This window comes from Ursus arctos, unplaced genomic scaffold, assembly GCF_023065955.2.
Source record: "Ursus arctos isolate Adak ecotype North America unplaced genomic scaffold, UrsArc2.0 scaffold_7, whole genome shotgun sequence".
Taxonomy (NCBI): Eukaryota; Metazoa; Chordata; class Mammalia; order Carnivora; family Ursidae; genus Ursus; species Ursus arctos.
In genome coordinates, this window is record NW_026623089.1 from 70,112,553 (window position 1) to 70,134,992 (window position 22,440).

General features: G+C 51.3%; 1 long non-coding RNA gene across 1 annotated transcript in view; it reads right to left on the minus strand.

Moving 5' to 3' along the window:
- Nucleotides 1-3,130: 3,130 nt before the first annotated feature.
- LOC113259011 (uncharacterized) overlaps nucleotides 3,131-22,440 on the minus strand; it is a 191,077-nt gene continuing 171,767 nt past the window's right edge. Inside the window, exons 4-6 of the long non-coding RNA XR_008958094.1 lie at nucleotides 8,400-8,534; nucleotides 7,764-7,909; nucleotides 3,131-7,590 (exon numbers count right to left, since the gene is read on the minus strand). This is a non-coding gene — a long non-coding RNA (uncharacterized LOC113259011). The remainder of the gene's footprint in view (nucleotides 7,591-7,763; nucleotides 7,910-8,399; nucleotides 8,535-22,440) is intronic.

Genomic DNA, 22,440 nt, shown 5'->3' on the forward strand with positions numbered 1-22,440 from the left:
CATCCTGAGATGCACCGCTTCCGGAACCCCAGGGCTTGGAACTGCACATGGGGCCAGGTCTGCACTCCCAGGGCTTAGCTCCCTTCTGCGCCAGGAAACTCACCTCCAGAAAATGCGAGGTGTGCACATGTTGGAAAGCGGGCTCCAGCTTTCCTGCAGGTTCACCATCCACATGGTGCTGAGTCTGGGTTTGGTGCTAAGTAGACAGCACTCAGATCTTAGCAGCTGTTGGAGGTCAGTTGAGTTCGGGCACTTCTCTGAGACTCATCTAGGAAGACGGAGTGCTGACAGTGATGTGACAGCGTTGTCGCGGGAATGGAGCAGAGGGGCTGTGTCCCACTGCTGACCTGGTGCCTGGTGTGAGGACACAGGGAAGAGGCGTGAGGCTGGGCCCCCAACCATTCAGAACCCCGAAGTGTGGAGAACCTTTGCGCTTGCTGCTTCTGCCCAGACCGGGCCTTCCCAGCTTCTTCACTTATCAAACTCCAGCATCTTCAAGGTCTCCTTCGCGTCCCCCCGGAATCCCACAGGCAGCGTTTGCGGTCCTCACTTATACTTTTGGCACAACACCCTGGGTCCTGTGTTCTGCGTGTCTGCTTCTACCTCTCTCACATGTCCCCACCGCTCGGGTGTCGTTCAATGTCGTCTCCCCAGGTCCTGCCCCTTCCTTGGCACAGAGGCGCCCATAAACATGATCTACCCCGGGCTCCAGTTCTGCCTCAGAAAACACCAGCAGCCCCAGGAACAAGGATGAGGCAGGCCCACGCCTCCTGGAAGACCGCAGAAATAGGGCGGCGGGGCTGGCCCCTCCCAGCCTCGCTTCATTCTCACGCGGCGCCAGGGAGATCATCGCTCATCAGCTGGGCAGCCCATGGTGTGCGGGGAGGGCGGCAGATCGATCGGGGGCACTCACTCCGTTAACGCAGATCAAGCTCAGGGCCAGGCTGAAGCCACAGCACGTTTTCCATGACCAAAGGACAACCTCAGACCATGCCAAAAAATGGTGGGCATCATGAGAGCTCAAATCAGGGCATCTCCTTGTGCGAGAATGTGTCTGTCTTTGAAACGAGAACCAAGAGAAGCTATGCCCCGTCCTCATTTCAGCTGTGTGTCCCTGCAGCGGCTCTGCCTGACCCCAGAGTCTAAGCTAGGTCCCCTTGCTGTCCTCTGTCATCATACCCTGGAGTTCGGATGGCACAGCACTCACCATAGAATCCAGTTATGCTCTCATGTGTAAAAGTATTTGTTTAATATCCAGTTCTCCTCCGTTCTCATAGTTACGAGGGCGGCACGTATCCAAAGAGGCTAGCTCTCAATTTATTCATCCAACAAACAGTTAAGTGTCTTCTACATGCAACACACTGTTCTAGAAGTTACTCAGCAGAAACGATAGACGGATGGATCATTTGTTAAATTAATACAAGACCGGAAACTGGGCTGTGCGACTGTATCAGCTTCCTGTTGCTGCTGTGACACATTTCTACAAACTTAAAACAAGATAAATCCATTTATCTGAAGTGAAAAATCAGTCTCACCGGGGTAGGATCAAGGCGTCAGCAAGGGCTGGTTCCTTCTGGAGGCTCTGAGGGGAGAGTCCACTTCCTTGCATTTTCAGGTTCTGAAGGCTGCTCACGTTCCTGGCCGCTTGTCCCTCCCTCCACCTTCTAAGCCCGCAGTGTAGCATCTCCAAACCCCTCCAACTCTAACCTCTGCACCTGCGGTCACGTCTCCTTCTCAGATTCTGAGCCCCCCTGCCTCCCTCTTATATGGACCCTCGTGACAACATTGGACCCGCTCGGATAATCCAGAGGATAATCATCTCCTCATTTCAAAATCCTTAACTTAATCCCATCTGCCAAGTCCCTTTTACCATGTAAAGTGACACAGGTTCCAGGGATCAGGACGTAGACACCTCCTGGGGGGCCATTATTCAGCTTGCCACAGGGACCTGGGTAACATGTATTTGGAAATCTTTGAAGGAAGGAGGCTCCCTAACTTCCAGCAGGCTCTCACTCCAAACCTCAAAATGTTTTTGTAAATTGCACATCCCGCACCTGGAAGTCACGTCTTACTCAGTTGGAGGTGATGTTTTCTCATCGGCTCTGCATGTTTGTGAAACGCGCATGTGATGTGACTACCTGCATAGGAGCGAGGGGACCCCTCCTGTGTGGGTTGAATTGTGTCCCCCAGAAAGAGATGTGGACGTCCTTACCCCACTCCCTGTGAATGGGCCCTTATTTGGCAATGAGGTCTTTGCAGCTGTAAGCAAGTTAAGATGAGATCCTGCTGGAGTAGGGTGGGCCCTAAACCCAGTGGCTGGAGTCCTTATGAAGACATTTGGACACTCTCTTATGAAGACATTGGACACACTCCCTCTAAGACACAGACAGGGACAGAGGGACAAATGCCATGTGCCAATGAAGGCGGAGATTGGACCAATGGAGCTACCAGCCCAGGAATGCCGAGGATTTCTAGCCACCTCCTGAAAGACACAAGGAAGGGCTCTCCCCTAGAGTTTAGGCAAGGAGCGTGGCTCTGTAACACCTTGATTTCAGATTGCTAGACTCCAGAACTGTCAGCGAATATGTCTGCATTGCTTTAAGCCACGTGCTGTGTGGTCATTTGTTCTGGCAGCCTCAGAAACTGAATGTACCCCTTCCCCAGCCCCTACCCCCAGGGCCCCATAAGCACTCACTGAAAACCCTGCTAGAGCAATGGCAAAGCACTTCTACCTCCCAGGCTGTGGCCCATTCCATCACTGCCCCTACACTGGCCAACAGGGAAAGGCTCTGCCCTTGGGAATGAACCACTGACTGCCCCTCAGTGGACTCAAAGTCACCGTGAGTTCATTTTTTTTTCTTGTTTCTTGGAAAGCACCTCTCAGGACCATTTCAAGAAAAACAAATTGTGAGTTTTGCTTCGGATCTGTTTAACGTGATTCATCAGTGCTAGTTCCAATAACAAACCAGAGGCCGGACAGGACTGGAGCATCTGGGAGTGTGCATGGCTTGAACATGGCTCCTGCACCCTCATTGCCCCCCACGTCCCCTCGTTCACTGGCCCCCTTCCCAGGCCTCTGCCCAAATGGATACAGAACTGCATAGTCAGCAAATAAGACTTTCAAGCAGTATTGTTCTAAGGTTTACCGCGTTGGCAAATTTAACAGGAACATTTTGAACTCATACGGTTCCTTTCTCCCAGAAGTCCCACACTGTTTGGTTCTCACCAGTTCTGTGTGCAAAGCCTCTTGCTAGCCCTCCAGGGGCTCCAGCAGGTGAGTGGGAACTCTCCCTCTAAGAACAGTGCACTCAAGCTGAGACCTAAGGGAAATGAAGGAGCCTTGGGATGACTCAGGAAATAGTCCTGGAGGCAGGAAGAGTGGATGCAAAGGTCATGAGGCCGGTGTTCAAGAAACTGGAAGAAGACCAGTGTGGCAAGAGTGATGTGAGCATACAGGAGCATAGAGCAAGAGGGGCTGGAGAGGGGGCAGGCTCCAGGTCATGCAGAGTTTTGCTCGATTCTAAGTACAATGGGAAGCTATGGAAGGGTTTTGATGAAGCCCAGGGAGGGATGACATAATAAATTCTCCTTCTCCTTTTTCCCCTCTGCCTTCTCGTCTTCCTCTTTTCCCCCTTCCCCTTCCTTTCTCCCTCTTCATCCTGCTCTTCCTCTTTTTCTCCTCCTCCTGTTCTTCCTCCTTCTCCTCCTCCTCTTCCTCTTCTTCCCTTCCACTTCTTCTTATCTCCTCCTCCTCTTTCTTCTTCTCCTTTTTTTCTCCTTCTCTTCCTCTTCTCCTTTTCTCTTCCTCCTCTTCTTCCTTCTCCTCCTCCTCCTCCTCCATGCCCCCATCACTTTTGCTGCTGTGTTGACAGTAACTCGAGGTGGGCAAGAATGCAGGGAAGGGGACAGCTTAGGAGAGAGGGGACAGGGCCCTGCACTTGGATAGCGGCCGCAGTAAGGAGCAGGGGGCACCATCAGGTGTGGACTGGAGATGGATCGATAGCATTTGCTGATGTACTAGGTAGGGTGAGCGGGGGGAAGGCGAGGCAGTGACAGACGGGGCCTGCCCTTCACCAGGTTTCTGCCCCGACACAGAGTGACACGTTCAGTTCAGTGGCTCGTAGGTGACCCTGGGGAAGCTGTCCCGAGATGGCCGCCAGAGTCTCACCCAGGCCTCACCGTCTCTCATCAAGCTGGGTAGCCCTGCTGTCCCCTGGAGCTCGTCTCAGTCCAGTGCAAGATGCCTCAGTGATGCCTCTCGTACGATAGGCAGTAGTTTTTCCAGATTTGATGGTCTCCTTTGCACACCTCCCATTTTTTAATTGCACTAAGTATCTTGCCTGAAAGTAGCTCCCTGCCCTAAGCAGGGTCTTACCTCCAAATCAGCGGTGAGCTGGTAAACCAGCTAATTGGTGAGGGAAGATGAAACCCCGATTTGTCGCATTTGCCAATTTCCGTGGTGCCAGTCCTCTCCCCAGAGCCGCGTTCACGCTGTCAACAGTCAAGTGACTCACAAGATTCCCGAATCGTTGACGATTGGCTCTGGCCAGCCTGCCACAGCTGGCCCCGGTACGGTACTGCCTGAGTCCTGGTCCAGAACACTCCACCAGGTCACCTCCTCTGCTCCTCAGCATGAGTGGTCACCCAGGTCAGAAGCAGAGTCTCGAGGAAACGCGGTGACACGCAGAGGCCATGCAGACCAGGGGCCAGCCTCGGTGACTCCTCTCGTGCTCAAGCGTGTCTGCATCAGTTCCCTACGAAACCACACCTATTATCCGCTGGCAGTGAAGAGAATGGCCTGGTAGAACATTCCCCCTGGGGAAGTTTGGGAGAGCATACAGAGAGTCAGAAAACCCGGGTGCCAGCTCTGCCTCTCGGGCCAATGGGCAAAATGGCTCCAGACAAGCCCCTTAACCTGGGTGTGTCTCAGCCTCCATGTCCACGGAATGAGAGGTGGCTGATGTCTGGATTGCACATCACCGGGCTTCTTGGACAATCTGCTTCCGACCCTGGCACCTGAGGCCTGAGAGGCCGGCGGAGATGGCCGAGCACAGCCTTCTGGGTCGGCAGCCATGAGTGTCGAGCTAGAGCTCGGGCTGTCCCTTCCCCCTCAACACCGGACTCCGGGACCCAGGGAAGTCAGGGGATGGGAAGGGAGGGAAGAGAGACAACTCGGGGAAGGGTAGTGATGTTGGGTGACCAAGGTGGCCCCCAAGGCTGAGCCAGCCCAGTAGTCTCCCGTGCCGCGGGGCGGACTGTGTGAGCATCTTTCGGATTTCTCTGGACAGTGAAACTGTTCAATGAGTCTCAGAGGTGATGAAGAGCTTCCCGGAATGTCCTCTGATGTCCCTCCTATGAGACAGACTGACACAGCTCTGTGATCTCGCCCAGGGGCTGATGGCAGCAACCCCACGAGCCTCGGAGGGCACGGAGGGACCTGCGCTGACCTCACTCACCCTCAGGTCGCTGCCCCCCCCCCCCCAGGCAACTCTCCATCCCCCATTCCTTCCTCCTCCACCCCAAGTGCACCCTGAGCCTTCATAAGCCACATAACCCAGTATCCCCTTCTTCTGCAACCTGCGTTCTCTCCCGCCAAAACTACAGAAGGGAAAGTTGGTAAACAAGGTCAGAGGAGGGGACTGGAGGTGTTTAAACACCTAGGGGGCAAGGACTGAGCCTTTTCCTTCCTTCTTTGCTCTCAAGCTCTTCTGTGCATCCTGGGGACACTGGCTGTTGCCACACAAAATATTGAGGCCACCTTGTTTATGCTCTTGGCGCCTTATTTGGGTGAATGTGCCTTTTCAAAAATCAAGATGTTCTGGGGCTTTTTAAATTTAAAAAAATATGAAAATAGCCCCAAACAGAAAGGAGTAGTGAAGGTAACCATATAAAAACAATTTAAGCCGAAAAAAAAAAAATAACACAGTCCCACTGCGTCCCAAAGAGAACCTTGGTTTCCAGGGGTGGTTAAAGTGTCGAGCTCCCAGCAGGGGTGGGATGGGACGCTTGCTCTCTGTCCAAATAAGCAAACATCCTCCCTGAACCCAGTATCCGTGTTCACATGCCATGGTTCCAATTTGTTTCCTGTTTTCAGCCCTCCCAGAAATACATCTTACAGCCATTTTTACTTTCAGCTCCTCACCTTGAAAACACAGATTTGCAAGTGTGAGTAGCTTAGCAGGGAGACAAATCCAGCAGGCATTCAAGACATTCAGGCGCGAAGAAATGCATCTCATCTGAAAATTTCCATCGCCAGCACTTTTTTTTTTTTAATTTCCAAGATAAATGGGTTTTTACTTATAAGACTAAGGGCGCCAGTATTTTTCAAATACTTTGCTGCTTCCAAGGAGCCAAGAAAATTGGTCATGCACCTGGACAACTGATCCAACCTCAAAAATCTTCTGACCTTAATGAAAAGGGCCTAATTTTTCCTCCCCTTTAATGAATGTTGCTTCTGTCCTTCCCGGCAGCGTTCGGCGTGTGGGGCGGGCAGGCACAGTGCCCAGGTCGTGCAAACGGTCAGGAACACCTGATTCTCCAGGATTCTTCCCACTGCCTCCAATCCAGGGGTCCCTGCTCCGGGAGGCTTGGGAAGGGGAGCGGATGATTTGGCACCCATCTCCAGGGGGCCAAAGAACAAGTACATTCTGATGTGGATTTGAATGTTTACATATGTATGTGCGTGTATGTGTGTGTTAAAAGACCAAATTCTTAGAGACTGCTTGAAGGTATCATAAAAGCTAATTCAGGTGGAAAACTCCCTGGAAAAAAATTCCCCTGCCCTACAGATGCCTCCATCCTGTCTTCCAGAACCTGGGAGAGAGAAGCAAAGATTTGGATTGTGGCCTACAGGCAGAATTTGCAATTTCCCAAAGAATAAATCGCAGCCCCCCGGGCTAGAACAGGCAGGTGCTGTGAAATCTGGCTGACAGGTCAACTTCAAGGTGATCTGCCTGCCGCGTCTTCTCTCTGTTCAGCTAATCTCCCAGCACACCTTTGGTGCCTGGTAAACGTAAATCATTATGACTAAGTGTACGAAACAGGAGGGTCTTTGCACACCTGTAATTACTACCTGACAAGTCTCTGCAGGACCTGGGAGTTTCCCAGAGGGCCAGCGGGGCCGTTTCCAGAGACGGTAAGTCAAGGTGGGTCGTCCGGGCAACATCTGGCTCTGGGAACCAGAATTCAAACCTACAGAACTGGATGTCTGTTTTGCTACATGGCTGGAAGACTCAGGGTCCAAGTTCCCAGGCTCCAAAGCGATGATAAACCTGGCTGAGATGCTCACCTGTATCTGTAAATGTCTCAAAATAAATAAGGCATCGTTCCCTTAGAGCAGCACTGACCCATAGAAATACAGTGTTAGCCACATTAGTCATTCCCAATTTTCTAGTATCTATGTTTAAAAAAAGGAACAGGGGCACCTGGGGGGCTCAGTCGGTGAAGTGTCTGCCTTCAGCTCAGGTCACGATCTCAGGGTTCTGGGACCGAGCCCCACATCGGGCTCCCTGTTCAGCAGAGAGCCTGCTTCTTCCTCTCCCTCTGCCTCCTCGCCCCCTGCTCATTCTCATGCTCCGTCTCTCACTTTCTCTGTAAAATAAATAAATAAAATCTTTTTATTTTTAAAAAGCAATGAGTAAGACTAATTTTAAATGATATAACTCAGTTGACAAAATATAAAATATAAAAATATTTACTATAAATATAAAAATCATTAGTGAGATATTTTACATTGTTTTTTTTTCATTGTTTTTTTTTCATACCCAAGAGCATGTTGGATTTATGTCACATCTGAATTCGGACTAGCAAGTTCGAACAGCCACAGGGACACATGTACTGTGCCAGACAATAGCCGCAGATGCTGACATTTCTACTTCACACCATTTGGACTTCCCATGAACGTTTCATACTAGAACAAAAGAAATTGTGATACATGACATTTTATTTGAATAAAATCCTAGTGCTCTTAATAAAATAAGAACTTCTAAGAGTTTCTTTTGCCTTGTACGAAGCAGGTCTGAAGCCCAGACTCGTGGGCACTTTCTTTCGAGTGTTGATATCTGCAATCAAACCGTCATGACCGAGGCTCCTCGTTCTATGCCTCTTGAAACACAGAAGTAAACCAAACCAGATTCCAACTGCTCTACGCCTTAGGGCTGTTCACCCACGTTTGGTGCCGACTGCCCTCAGGAAGGACACAGCCTCCTGACCCCCAAGCAGTGGGAGAAGGCCTCGGGTGGCACGTGCAGGGGCAGTGATGGCCAGAGGAGGCTCCATCCCGGAGTCCACCGGGTTACGAGACTCTGGGCCTGGATCCCGCAACTTGACTTAGAAGTTTTGCAAAGAGGGAGGCAGGAAGGAGGAAGGAGGAGAAAGGGAAGGTAGCAGGAGAGCCCCACCTGGAAGGACCCTGCAGTCAGGGAAATGCAGGCCTAGGATGCGTGGACAGAACCGGTGGTTGCAGGGACAGTCTAGAGTGGCGCTGTCCCACTGCTGCACAGTGCAAGCCACGCATGTGACAGTTTTTAGCAGCTCTGTTAAAAAGTAAAAAGAAACCGGTAGAATGTATTTTCATAACATATTTAACCCACTTTATCCAAATTATCATCATTTCAACACATGTCATATTCTACATTCTTTTTTAAGGTAAGCCTCGAATTCTCTGGCGTCACGGACGCGGACAGCACAGCCCCAGTCTGGCTTAGCCCGGTTTCCAGTGCCCCAGAGCCACTGGCGGCTGGTGGTTACCATATATGGCTGCACAAATCGAGATGTGTATGTGTGTGTGTGTGTGTGTGTGCGTGTGTGTGTGGAATAATAGCTTCTGCTCAGAATTTTGAGTCCAAAAGGGAAGTCAGACCAGCCTCAAGAGAGGGGGCTAGGGATGCAAAGGGAGGTGAAGTCATCCAACATTTTCCAGGAGCCAGTGAACCTGGCTGGGCGCTATCATCGGTGCCTGGCAAGAGGCAGCAAGCTCCTCTCACAGGCTCCCGGGAGTGTCTGTGTAAATAGCGTAAAGACGAAACCGAGCACCGGAGAACGTTTGCTAAATTTTGCCAAGTGCCTGGACACCCGATCACAAGGGTGACCCAGAAAACAGCCAGTGCACCTGTGGGGGAGGCTTGGCTCTGAGCCGGGCCGCGGAGGTCACCCGAGGTCACTGCCAGGGCCGCAGAGCGCGGGGAGGCTGCCTAATGTGGAAATGTTTGGATCCGGAGCGGCGCAGGCTCGGCGAGCGGCCGCGGGCCCGGGCCCAGGAGCGCAGCGCCTGACCGTAACCAGACGCGCGGGGACGCTGGGAGCCGCGGCGCCCGCGCTTGCCAAGACCCCACTACATCTTTCCTAATAAGTCTGGCGTGCCTGCGTCCTCTCGCTGCAGATCGGCCTCTCCCCTGCGCCTGGGTCTTATTTAAGAAGAGGGGGTGGGGTGCCGCAGAAGAGGGAGAGCCAGCCAACCCAGCAGGAACTTGGACGACCGCCCTCCTTCCCCCTGGCCTCCCCTCTGCAACAGATCCGCTTTGTGAATGAAGGGGGCGTTTTCTCCAAGGTGGCTCCCTCGTCCTTGGGCACGCCGGTCCTGCTCCAGATGTTGAGCTGGGCTCAGCTGCTTCAGCCCTTCTCCTGGGGTGGGGAGGGGGCTCCCCGGAGCCTCCCTGCTCCCTTTCCCCCTCCTGTCCTCCAGCTCCTGCCTCCCCTGCCCTGGAAAGGCGCCACCCACCTAACTTCAGAAGGAGGTCACCCTCCCAGCCGCTGGGTCTGGCGGGTGGATCCCGGGCACTTGGAGCGGCAGCGGGGAGAAGCTTCCTAGCGGCTGTTCCAGCCCCACACAAGGGAGGGCAGGGGTACAACACGTGTGGGTTTGGGTCAGGAGCACTTTTGAACTATGGCTCCAAGAAAGAACAGCCTGTACAGCCACTCTGAGTCTCCCAGCAACAAAGAATGTGCAATAGATTAGCCCTCGCTTGCAAAACAATTTGGGGGAAAAAAAAAAAAGAGGTGCAGCCTGGTCTCACTATAGGGTCCTGGAGCAAGGGTGGCTGGATTGAAAGGCGTCCTCCAGGCCTGGGCCAAAGAGCACCAGTATCACCCCCACTCAGCGCTTTATGACCTTGGCTGACTAATAATAGCCCTCGTAACACCCTCACTGTCTGGGTTTTGCCAGCTTCTAGACCCGGGTTTGGTTGAAGGTCAGCTGCCAGGGGACAGGGGCTCTCCCGCCATTGGGACAAGGTTACAAAGAATAATTTCCCTGCCCAAGGGCTTGTAGATGATTAACACATTTCTGTTAACCGGAGAGTTAATCGTTATTCAAGCGCTCTTTGATAATGGGGGCGGTGGGGAGAAAATGAATGTGTTAGCCATTAATCGAGGGAAATGCCATAAACGTTAGGATGGAAAACACGAAGTCTGGGAGAGGAATTCACAGGCAACCCTGGTGGGGAAGGAGGAGGACAAGGAGCAGAGGGAGGCCATAAAGTTCATGCATACTTAGAGCAGGCCTTTTTTTTTTTTTAATTGTTTTCCTTGTCTCATTGCTCCGAGGAAATGGAGTAGGGCCTAACAAGATATCAAGCACGGGAACAGTACGAATAAAGGCGCTTTTATTGGCTTTTTCGCTCCAGCTTCCCACACCTGAGTCTGTCCCCTGTGTGATTCCTTCTTCAAGCCTCTCCAGGAAGAAGGAGAGGAGCACGGGGAGCTCTCTCTGGAAGAAAGTGAGGGGACCAGGAGCGCCCACGCGGAAAGGGGCCACCCTGGCCAGCGCCCTGGTCCCTGCCCTGAATCACCCTGCTGGGCCCCAGGGCGGCAGTGCCTGGAGGAGGGGCTGCCCATTCCCTGCCCTGGAGACGAGAGCAGTAGCCTCAGTTTCTTGCGGCCAGGCTGTTATCCCAGGAACCATGCAGCCAGGAGTGTTTCCCCAGCATACTTGCCCAGGACTCGGGAAAACACAGGGGCAAAACTCCTGCTTTGTACAGACAGCTAGCTTCCAGGTGGCTGGTGGCGGTGTGAGTCCGTGCTGGGCCAAGAGGAGCTGGCGAGAGCTGGTGTCCTTCTGTGACCACCATGCAGAGGGAGCGTTCTCTCTGTGCAAAGCTAGCATGAAGCGCTTGCAGGGAAGAAGGGCCAGATCCTGCCCTCAAAGGGCTTATAGCCCATTAAGGAGGGAAGACAATCTATGGAAAGTGCTGGAAAAGCAGCACACACCACTGAGCTGCGGGCCAAATGCAAAGAAAAGAGGCCCTCCTGCTAGACTGGTCATGGAGCTCAGGTTGCTGCATCGAGCTGGGCTCCGAGGCTGGATGAAGTTTTGACGGGGAGACAGAGGAATGGCAGGAAATGTTTAAGGAAGAGATCTAACTGGAGCAGAGAGGAGAGGAGGAAGGAGATGGTGTTTTAAAGAGAAGTTCAGGCCTAATCTGTGAGCTCACATGCTCCACTGCATTTGCTCTGCCCACTGGAACGTTGGCGAGGGATGTGGAATTACTACAGTGGACATGGGGGGGACAGGGCTGAAAGACGAGAACGAGCGGGTCAGCTGTGAGGCCACCAGGGTGGCCCAGGCCGTGAGCGTGGGGCATGGAAGGCAGATGCATTCGGTGTGGGGGAATAGCGGAGAAGTCAGAGGGGAGAGAGCTCGCAGGTTCCCAAGACAGCAAGTGATGGAGGGTGCCAGCTGGGAATTGGGACTATGTCACCCCAGGGGCTCAGGCTGGGGAGGGGAGCTGCAGGCAGAAGGAAGCCTCCACCTTCTGTGCCCTAAAAGGAAAAGGATCAAGGAGTGAAGATCCCGAAACTTTTGGGAAGCAGCAGTGGGGGGTGAGCAGATCTTGCTACGGTGATCTTGGTCTCATGAGCACGGGGGCCGGGCCATCTGCTGAGAGCATGGCAGGGAAGGGGGAGGGTTCATAGACCGTGGGGAAATGTCCACAACTCCTGGAAAGGAGTCAAGCCATGAGGGGGCCAAGGACAGCAGCCGTGAACTTATGGGCCCAGTGAGCCAGGTTACCTGGCTCTTTCTAGCATTCGAGGATGCCAGACAGCCCAGAGTAAAAGCGATTGATTTACTCCTTGAACACATCTTGAAGGATGACTGTGGGCCGGGCGCTATTCTAGGCACTGAGGGGGCCTGGAGAGTCAGAGATAATGTTCCCTGTCCTCACGAAGCTCATCGCAGACCCAAGACAGCGAAACAGGTGGCTGCCATGCGGCATAACGGGGCTTGGTCCTGCACATCAAATACACCTTTGGAGAGTTTTAGAATGACAGACTTCTGCCAACTGTTCACCACCACCACCGAAATATCCCTTAGGACAGGGCACAAGCAAGCGTGTTTTTTAAAGGCCAATGTGCAGCTAGAATCAAGGATCCCCGTGGTGTAGCATCAGGAGTCCAACTGCCTCGATTCCCATTCCCGCCACTTACTAAACGTGTGTGTGTGTGTGTGTGTGTGTGTGTGTGTGTGACCACTCTCGCCTTTGTTTCCTCATCTGTAAAATGGGATAATAATGACATCTTCTTCATAGGGCTATAGTGACGATTGCACATGATTGTGAGTAAAGCCTTGAGAAACAGCCTAACACGGAACAAGTGCTTAGAACGCATTGGCTGTCAGCTAGATGGCAATGCTGGGGTTCCGGTGGGGGTGACACGGTGCTGTGGGAACCCAGGTGGGGAATGTGCCCTGGATTTAAGGGTCAGGAAGGCCTTTCCTGGGAAGGTGACTTCTGGGCTGAGACCGCAGAGAGTACAGGGTTAGCCAAGCCAGAGTGGATGAGGGCGAGACGGGGAAGGGGGTCACATTTCAGGCAGAGGGAACAGCGTGTACAAAGTTCCCAGGCAGCAGAGCCAAAAGCACAGAAGGGACAGGAAGTGGTTTGGTGAGACCGGAGTGCAGGGAGAGGCCAGACTGCAGAGGGAGCGGGAGGAGGACAGGGACCTAGCAGCATGTGAATTTTATCCCAAGGCCACAGGGAGCCCCTGCACGGTTTGAGGAGAATGATCACATCTGTGTTCTAGAAGCATCTCTCTTGCTGCAGTGTGGATGTGGAGTTGGAGGGGAGAAGCCTAGAGACTGAGGCAAGCTCAGGGGAGGTTGACATGATCCCAGTGAGGAAGACTTGTGGCCTGGACCACGAAGAGCCACAGAAGACAGTGGAGAGACAGAAATGGTCAAACTGAGACGTCCCTGGACAGCCAACTGGAGGGGGGCCAAGGGAGATAAGCTTGTTAAGGACAATGCCCAGTCCTGGGTTTGAATGACCTCCTGGGTGGGTGGTGGCACCATCATGGTCAGAAAGGGAACATGGAAGAAGAGCATGTTTGAGGGTGGGGGGTCTCCTGAGGGGCTCAGTAGGTTGAGTGACTGGCTTTTGATTTCTGCTCAGGTCATGCATGATCTCAGGGTCATGAGATCAAGCCCCACGTCGGGTTCTACGCTCAGCCCAGAGTCTGCTTGAGATTCTCTCTCCCTTCTCTCTCTGCTCTGCCCCCTACTTGCTCTCTTTCTTTCTCTCTCTCTCAAATAAATAAATAAATCTTAAAAAAAAAAAAAAGAACAAGTTTGGTGAGAAAACAATGAATTCACTTTCAGTGTGTTAAGCTTTCAGTGCTCATGAAATGTCCCAGTGGAGCTGTGTGTCCAGTGGGCAGTTTGGACATCAGGGTTTAAAGCTCAGGAAATATGACTGGTTGCAGATACGTCTTGGAGCAGTTAGAGCCAAGGCTGGGATGATGTTCGGCAAAGAATCAAGGAGACGTGGGAAGTGTTCCACGTGCTTAAGGAGCAGTCGTAAAACGGACTGAACATGGTGTAGAGTGGAGAGGGAGGTGAACGAGACCAGAGAGAGTTCCTGGCAAGTGGCAGCAGCAGTGAAAGTCTGTAGTCAGAGAGGGAGTCCTCTGAGTCCAGAAATTTTGAATTGAGACAGTTCTGAGTGACCTTAAGGTCCAAGGCACAGCCACCTGTATGACCAAGAAAAGGCAGGAGGACAGGGAGTGGCTGAACTGCGAATGGCACTAAGACTGCTCAGGACACACAGAGCGGAAGAGTGACCTAGATGCGGTCCTCACTGGGGGTATGACTTGGTGGCCCAAGAGGATGACAATGAGGACAAAGACTGTGTGATAATCATGGACGGTCCGGAGGCTCTGGACAGTGGTGGCACGATGCTTGGAGGGCGCACTGGTGGGAGAGTCACCCTCCTCCCCTCCCAGACACTTAGAAAGACATGGGCAAAGATATGAATGCCTTTGGACCCATCCCCTCCATGCAGCTCCTGCAGGAGCACTGGCCAGGGAAGGCTGACTTTGGGAGGCATAGCCCCAGAGCATGTGACAGCAGACATTCATTCAGTAACTCATCCACTTATGTGGGCAGAGAGAGATGGCTTCTCTCCTGAACTCTGGGTTCCTGACTTGCTCCAGGAATGAAAGCCTTCGATTTTCCATCTGTTAAATGGGATGGTAATTCCTGTCCTCACTGGATGCTATGAATATAAATTTTCCCCAAGTGCCCTGGGTCCGCATTAGAAGGGTCTACCTAAACACGAGTGCACTCACTCACCACTGGATTTTCTTGGCCACCTATTGACCTAAGTGGATTATAATAAATTCCTCTGCCTGTCTTTGTTGAGAGATTAAAAGAGAGAGAAGCCCACAGGACCTTGGTTCTAGAATTCTCTGCTCTATAACACCTCTCTGAAGAAAAGTGTCTAAGGGTGTACCCAGGGCTGACAGTTGGCAAGAGCTATCTCTAGAATTGTTTGGTTTCAAAAATCCCTTTCCCTGAACCATCTAGACTAGAACGTTTAGCACAGAAGAGTGAAAACGAAGATGAGTAATACTTTGGGACCATGTGGAGACAGGGGTGGAGTCCACATTCATGCAACCATTCACTTATTCATTTATTCCATAAAAATTTACAGAGCATTTTTCATGGGCTCTCTACAAACCTTCCAACCACCAACCCAGGGTTTGGGACGCCCCTGTTTGACTCCAGAACCAGCTGTCTCTGACTTGGATCTCCCTCAGAATCAGGCTGTTTGCCTGGCACCCTCACACCTGCTCACATTTTGCTCTCATTCTCCATGGTCCAGGAAGTAAGGTGGCTGCCACGTAAAACAAATTGTTTTCCAGTGTGTGTGTGTGTGTATCTGTGTCTGTGAGAGAGAGAGAGAGAGAGAGAGACCAATGGAAGGAAACAGAATAGAGACCCCAAAGACCACTGCTCCAGTACCCCAGGATGGGATGTCCTGGAGTGAGGTGTACAGCAAGCCTGTCCAGGTAAAATTTCCCATCTCCCTAAGGAGTATGTAAGTGTCTCAAGCCTAAGGATCTGAACACACTTGTCTTGGGAAGGGCTGTTTACACAGTAGGGGTTTATTGAATGGCAAGTGAATAAATGATTTACTCAGTGAATTTGAGGAATAGATCATTCACTTTAGGCTCCTGCTGATGTAGCCAGAGGCCGAAGAGGCTTCCCTGTTCTTGCATAATATGGTGGCCGGTAGTTCCTCGCCTGGACCGGAAGTGGAAGGAACGGAAGGAGAAGGGCAACAAAAAGGCTGTCCCTGAAGAGTCAATCTGTATAAATGAATCCTAAGCTTTGACTCATCTAAATGGGCTGTCACTTGCCATGGTCTGTAAAACCAAGCAGAGAAGGAACCTAAACAGACATAACCCTTGGGTCCGGCGTGTCTTCTCTTCCTGCTCAAGAGCTCACAGGGGCCCGGGACCACCAGAGCTTTCTGAGCCTTTCTTGCTGCCAGTCTCCATGGCCAGCGTGGGAAACCAGCACTCCCTGGGACTCAACTGAGCACAGCCAACATGTCTGTTCACCTTTAGGAAGAGCATTTTATGACCAAATCCACCCAACGATAGAATGGGATGCCTCCCCAAACAGGGAGGGTGGGCCCCGGGTTTGCCAGCAAAGGCCGTGCCACGGCCCGCCTGGGGCCCTGTAGAAGGGATTCCCACCCTGGGTCAGTTACACCAGCTCGAAGATTCTTTCATCCTCTGCTTCGGGGGGCATGGGGCTCTGGAAAGAATGTGGTGAGTCATAGGCTGACCCCACAAGAAAGAACAATGGTTTGAGAAACAATTGATTTGGTGTTTGGGGCCACCCTAACTAACAGATCCAACATGTGCAAGCTACTCCAATTCAGGGCCCTGTGGTCGGCTACAAAACAAAGTTCCAGTGACAGTGTGTAGTACTGGCCTCAATCAGGCAGAGACTGCTGGTGCTCTCGTTCTGCTTGTCTCCGCCCTCACCCTCCCGGGCGCTTTATGCGTTGATTGAAATGTGCAGTTGGTACGTGATGTGTGTGAAAGGCGCTTGCATAAAAGTGATTTTATGGCTCTGGCTTGGGTTTGTAAGCCAGGCAAACAGAAAAATCTCAGGAATAAAAGGGGCAATAAAATAATCACATAACTCTTTGAACTCACACTAAACACCACCTTTATTTCAAGGCTCTCAACGTGTTTTGCAAACAAGTTTAGAACTGTCATTGTATCCCCCTTTTATCGGGGAAACTGAGTCACGGTGCTGTGAGGATTGGTTGGAGAGCACGCAGGGTTCGTTTCAAGGGGGAACTCTGGGAGACGCCTCTGAGCTGGGCCCATGGGACCTGACTGCATCTTTGTTCTGAGCTTGAATGTTTCGATGCTTATCCACAAGTGTAAATTTTACCCACACGGCCTGACATAGCTGAACTCCAGCGGGTGGCTCATTGACGCTGGAGTTAACAGTAGTAGTTTCAGGCTTCCTGTACATCAGACCCCAGCTCCCCCACAACTCGCCACAGTCCTGTGAGGTGGGTATCGCTATCCTCATGTGTGAATGGAATGATGAGGCATGAGGATGTTCATTCACTTGCAAAGGACCCCACCACTGGAGGGGGCAGAGCTGGGGTCTAAGCCCAGAGTCCACCACTTTCAGCCCCAGGGACACTGACTTTCAAGAAAGAGGACCCAGGCCAACATTTTTGTTCAGAGCCAGAAATGGTAATGCATTCCTCCAGTCTTGGAGGAATATTTCAGAATACAGAGAAGTCCCGCACAGACTTGGATAGGTTTCCCTTAGAGTCCAAGGAAACAGTTTGGGAGACAAACAGCTAATGAGCAAAACCACGAGGTGAGCCAGACAAGCATTTCTAAAATTATACATAAGGAACTCCAAAAAGTCATGAAAGATTGTTAAAATGATGGGAAAAGTTCTAAAGTATTCATTGTTCTTGTTTCTTTGTTTGATTTGGTGCTTTTTTACTATTTAAAATTTGAAAATCGTCCCATCGAATGTATTTTAATTGTTCCACAGGGGTACAGCGTAGCAGTGACAAAATTAGATGCCACTGGCCCAAGCACCACCCACTCTGGAGTGCGTGGTCCTCAGTCGCTTCTTCTGGGCACACCTACAGCCCCTCGTGTCTCTCAAGAGGACTCTAGCTAGCTGTTCACCAAACCCACTTCCCTCTCCTCCTGGGCACGCTAGCCTCCATTTCCCAGCCTCCCTTGAGGTTGGGTAAAACCATGTGACCGATTCTGGCCAATGGACTCTGACTTCCAACCAATGCTCTTGAAGTGTTCCTGGGCAATTCTCCACCGTCTTTCACTACTGTCAATCTCTTGGGTATGAACACCATACATCGAGGCCACACATCGAGGATGGCAGAGCCTCCATCAGCCTGGAACCTTAAGGAATGGGTGGAACAGAACCCCTTCCCCCATGTCCTGCTGCTGATCAAACGGCTGATGTGGTGTTTAGAGCCGTCCTAACGAATAGATCCAACATATGCAAACTAATCCAACCCATGGGGTAGTAGCTGGTTATTTGGAGGACTTAAATAACTAAACACGGAACAGTTTCAATGGCAGTTATAATATGTTATAAAATGTCATAAAATGTTAAAGTAGCTAGTATAACCTTAAACAAATAGAGCAATTTAGAGATAAGAATCCACCCTCTCCAGGCTAAAAATGAAAGGTTCTATAACAGCTCCCCGCGACACAGCAGACAGAAACCTGGGGCATAGACAGAGTGCATTATCTTCCTTCTTTGTTAAGTTAGTGTCCTGTGATAACAGCCAGGTTCTTCAGTTCCCCTCCTGTAGACCATAGGCTGAAGATGACAAATTGATTTGTCTTGAAGACACCTCCTCGTGATCGCTAGTCACTACCTGCGTTGAGAAGGACTCCAGGCCCAGGAAGCATTCTCTGCCGAGCACGTGGAAAGGGGAGTGGCCACATAGGCTCTTGTGCCAGCCAATGTCTGCCCGATACCTGCCCATGGACAGAGTCCTTCAGAACCATTTGGGATGCATGGTAGCAGCTCAGTCTCCAAGCCCCATCCCTCACCCTCCCAAGATTTGCTGAATTAAAATCTCTGGGTGTGGACCGTGGAAATCTATATTTTTATCATCTTTGCATGGAATTGTGAGAAAGAGTTAGCTTTGGAAGCCACCCCATAGCCCCGTAGGATGCAGGCACCTACCCGATGCACGGTAGCATAGTAGTAAAGAGTCCCGGGCGAGCCACCCCATCTCTGTGCCTTAGTTGTCTTACGTGTAAATTAGGGATCACAACTGCACCTTCCTCATAAGGATAGTAGGAAGACCAAATGAGATTCTCCATAAAAAGCACTCAACAAATATTATCTTTTATTCTCTTATCTTCTTCTATGAGTCCATAAGAGGTCTTTTGCCCACTGCCACCGGCACAGATGAAAACACTGTTTCCTAAGATTTCCAGATGCCCCGGACAGCATCCTCACATCCCCAAGTAGCAGGAAAGGCAAAAGCAGGCAGGTTCCGGGGCAGATGTGTTCTTCACTCCCCACACACTGCTGCAGGCAGCCCTTCCTCAACTCCACACGAAAGCTCCTTCAGGACCCTGGATGGGGAGCAACCTGCTGAGGGGAGCCTAGGGGGAGACGGGAGATGGGTGCACAATGATGCCGGTCTCATCACGACCGTTATGGTTAGAGTGTCAGGAGCTGTAGTGCTGGTGAGGACGCTGGTCACGCTGATGGCAGCGAGAGTGGTCACAATGCACCAACCAACATCGCTCACCTGGGTTCAGTGCTGCTGGAGAAGAATGAACTAGATCATCTTCAAACATCAGCTCCTAACCATTCGAGCTTTTCCATATCATGGCATGTTTACTGTCTCTGCTATACCCCTAGTCTCATCGGAGTCTTCGAACCCATCTCTCAACAATGGGAGGGAGAAAGGAAAAGAGGAACCTCTCTCATTCTGCAACTTGGTCCCAGCCAGAAACAAACAAAACTCTTGACTCTGGTGTACTTCAGGAAGGAATTTGCTGGAAGGAAAACTGCTAACTCACAAACAATCCCGAGGTTTCCAGAAATGAGCGGGAAGCCAAGTGCACCCGGGACAACAGTTTTAACCACAGCCAGGGTCACAGACAGCAGCAATCTGATGGTAAAGCCGCCTCCTGGGGCCCCTGGCCACCCTGCTAGCCCCGCGGTGCCACCACCGACAGGCATGGGATGCAGGGATCTCTGCCCGCCACTGGGCAAAGCCCACTCTCCGTATCACTCGAGTCCCAGGCAGCGCTGCCAGCTGGCCGAGCTTGGCCTGTGCCCGCACCCTAGTGCCAGGGATCTAGGAGAGCACGTAGCCAGCCTTCTCCGTCAACCCTGGTGGATGGTAGAGCCTAAAGATAAGTGGGTTTAAACGCAGGGCAGCCCCAAACCAGGAAATGTTTACTACACCCCATGAATCCTGGCTATTTTCAGCTTTTCAGGAAAAGCAGAAAACCAACGTCTTACTGCTGTGTCTGCTGACCTTCTGCGGGCCCTTATAAGCAGGCATGGAGAATCGGTGAGACCAGGCTGCTGGGGATGAAAGGACATACGTGGCTGTTGGACACGTGTTTTGATGGTCTTTTCAAAGTGGTGCCTTTGCTCCTGGACAGTGATATCTCAGGGGCAGGGGGACCTCGGCCAATCCTAGACAATGGGTTAACAGAAGGCCATGGCACAGTGGAACCCTGAGAGGTCAGGAGCCTGGACATAGCCGAGTCCAGCACGTTCTGTGGAACCCCTCACCAGACCGGGAGCCAGGATGTCTGAGCTCGGGCCCTGCCCTGTCTTTGCTCCTGGCAAAGCTTTGAGCAGATCTTTCAACTTCTGTGACTCAGTTTACTTGACTGCCAAATGGAGATAATCACGTGGAGCTCAAAGGACTTTTGTAATACTCTAATGAGTATTTATAAAGCACTTTATAGGGGTTTATAGTTACTTGAGCTGGGAAAGGAATTACAAATTATTCAGGAGTAAACAGTATTTAGAATCTGGAGTTTCAACAGTCAACAGGTTTTCCTGGATGTTTACAAGACCATCGTAACAGGACCCCCCGAGGGTCCATCAGTGCAAACTGGTTTTGTTCCAAGCACTCGCCTCCCCAAGGAGCACATCACAGGCTTCGAGAGGGCCATTCATCTACGTAGCGTGCATTTCGCGACAGACAAGCTGACCAAACAACTGGTTTCAGAATGAAAGCCAGACGCTCGAGCTTTGTTTTTTTCTGTTTTGTAATATTTTGTTTTAGGGATTGGAGAGGAGGAGGTAATGGAGAATTCTCCCCAAGTACATCCAAAGTGCTACCGCTTCCGAGGGAATTTGTACTGCGTGTGATATAACTAGATAATTGTTCACAAAGAAATACAAATTTCAGTCCCAACAGAGTTTGGAATAGAAAAGGTAGAGGACTCATGTGTAGGGAGAAAAAGAACAAAGTACGGTGAGTCCCTGGGCCAAGCCATGTGCTTCTGTCTGCCCTCTGTCTCCCTTGTTTGCACAGCTATGTGAGTGTAGACACTGCCGTCTTCATTTTACGGATGGAAACTAAAGCTAAGAGGGGGTGAGCCGGCTCACAGCAAAGGCTCACACACCGCCAGCCCACGGCGGAGTTGATGTTCACGTGCACGCTCGTCCTCTCTCTTCTGTTTCGTAACTGTGGTCACTACACACCGTCATCACCCACGCCCCGTCACTGCATATGCAAGCGCTGTGCAAACAGCCCAGCCTTTGCTGCGCTCCCCTGCCCCACAATCAATGCCTTCGGCCTTGACCAAGCCCCAGAGGCGGCAAGTGGAGAAGAGGGGAGAAACAGAGCGCTTGGGCAGAAGCTGGCATTCCCTGGCTTTTCCGGGGTCGGCCGGAGGAGAAGGGGGTGGGAAAAGAGAGATCCCCAGGACTTTACATATTGGGAGAAAAGCCAAACTCTGTTCTTGTTTTGCCCTCTGTTTCAAAGACCAGCCTGATTCAGCGGAACCATGTGCAAGCGGTTTCTCTGATTATCACGAGTCAGGGTTTCCTACCCCAGACCCACCTGTAGAAGAAGGAATAGATGGGAAAATGGGACCTATCTTCTCAGGAGAGAGCGTCCCTGTCCAGAAAGCATTTTCCTAGCTATGATTCCAGTTAAGCCTGAAAGAGCAAGAAGTCTCCAAAAAGAGAGAGGGGACATTGACCCCAGAGGGAGGCAAGTCCAGAACATTCCAACAAACTACTCAGCCTGGCCCTCGAGACCCACCATGATCTGACAATGAATTTCCATTCCCATCAGAGGATTTTCTATTCAGATTCACTCAACAAACCTTTACTGGGAATCCCTACCCTACTCTAAGTACACAGTCTATAAAAAGATGTGAAGGATGGTCCCTGGCCTCGAGGAGGTGATAATCTAGAAGGGAGACAGAAAAACGATACCCATTCCAGCAAATTGTTTTAAAGGTGAGATGCTTGAAAGGTGAGATGAATTGTTTTAAGGCGGCACAGTCAGTTAAGCTTCCAACTCTTGATTTCGGCTCAGGTCATAATCTCAGGGTGGTGAGATTGAGCCCCGCGTCAGGCTCCTCGCTGAGTGCAGAGTCTGCTTAAGTCTCTCTCTCCCTCTGCCCCTCCCCCCAGCACACACGCTCTCTCTCTAAAATAAATAAATAAATCTTAAAAAAATAAAAGCAAAAGAGGTGAGATGAATAAAGTACCCTGGAAGGACATTCCATTCTGGCCAGCTGAACCAGGCTCTTCACAGCTCAAAAAAACCTTGTGAGTTCTCAGCTCCAGGCCGTGGGTCTTGCCACCCTCTCTACCTGGGGTGTCTTCCAGGCTCCCGCTCCTTTTGGTTTAAGTCTTCAAAGACATACATACACACACACACGCTGGCTTATCACAGCACTGCCTCCTCCAACAAGCCCTTCTCCAAGACCCACACTCTCTCCTTTGAACTCTTATGGCTCTTAGCTAGTATCTCCTGTATGACACCTCTTATTTTCCACCCAGTTATCTTGTCTTAAGGCCCACAGAGCACTGTACCCCCCATTAAGGGCAGGGACTATATCTTACACAGTGTAGAAACTCAATAAATATTTGTCGTATTTAATTAGATCCTATTGAAAATCCTAACAAACAGAATAATG